An 834-nucleotide genomic window follows, 5' to 3' on the forward strand; every position below is an offset into this window, starting at 1 on the left:
GTTATTAAAGCTGTGTGGAGTTGGCAGGAGAGGAGTCTGGTGAGGAGGGTGAGCATATGAGGGGACCTGGTGTTTTAGAGTGGGGGCTTCCTCCCCTGGATGATAGGGGATCCTGCCGGAATTTCAGATGAGAGGGGAGTGTAATGTGGTTGGATTTCCAAAGGCCTACGTAATGACAGTGTGGAGGGGTTCCTAGGGGAGGTAGACACTGAAGGTAAGGGGCCAGTCCTGAGGGGATTTGCACTGTACACCAGAGGAGATGAGAAGAGGAGCATTTTGGGCTGAGCAGATGTGACAGATTGGCCTGAGGACAGGTGGGATGCAGTGACACGAGAGGGCGTCCAGGACCACTCCCAGCTCTTGGCATGGGGGACCAGGGACTGGTGGCTCCCACCCCAAAATCAGGTGCATGTGGCCAGGAGCGGTCGGGGGTGGTGCGCTGAACTGTGCCCATGTCTGAAGAGCCATGAGCATCCCGGTGGAGCTGTGTCATGAGTGGCTGGCACGTGGGAGGCTGGGTTTAGGGGAGACCCTAGGTTCTGGTGGAAAGAGGTTGGATCCAGCTTCGTCTCCCCTACAGATGCTCAGTAAACACTGTTTTGAGGAGCTAATTAATGAGTGCGGGGCGCTGGGAAAACAGAGCGAGGCCGCAGTATAAATGTGGGTGCTCTTACAGTACCGGACTGATGGTTGCAGAAAGCTCCAGCAAAATCACACTAATTTTTTTTCAGCTATAAATAAACCTGCCTCTGCAGCCGGAGGCTTCACTTACACTGGGCAAAGGAAGGCAGCCATGGAAACGGGAGGAGGGCTATAGAGAGGGCAGGTCACGCG

The sequence above is a fragment of the Oryctolagus cuniculus genome, chromosome 2 (genome assembly GCF_964237555.1).
Source record: "Oryctolagus cuniculus chromosome 2, mOryCun1.1, whole genome shotgun sequence".
In the NCBI taxonomy this organism is placed as follows: domain Eukaryota; kingdom Metazoa; phylum Chordata; class Mammalia; order Lagomorpha; family Leporidae; genus Oryctolagus; species Oryctolagus cuniculus.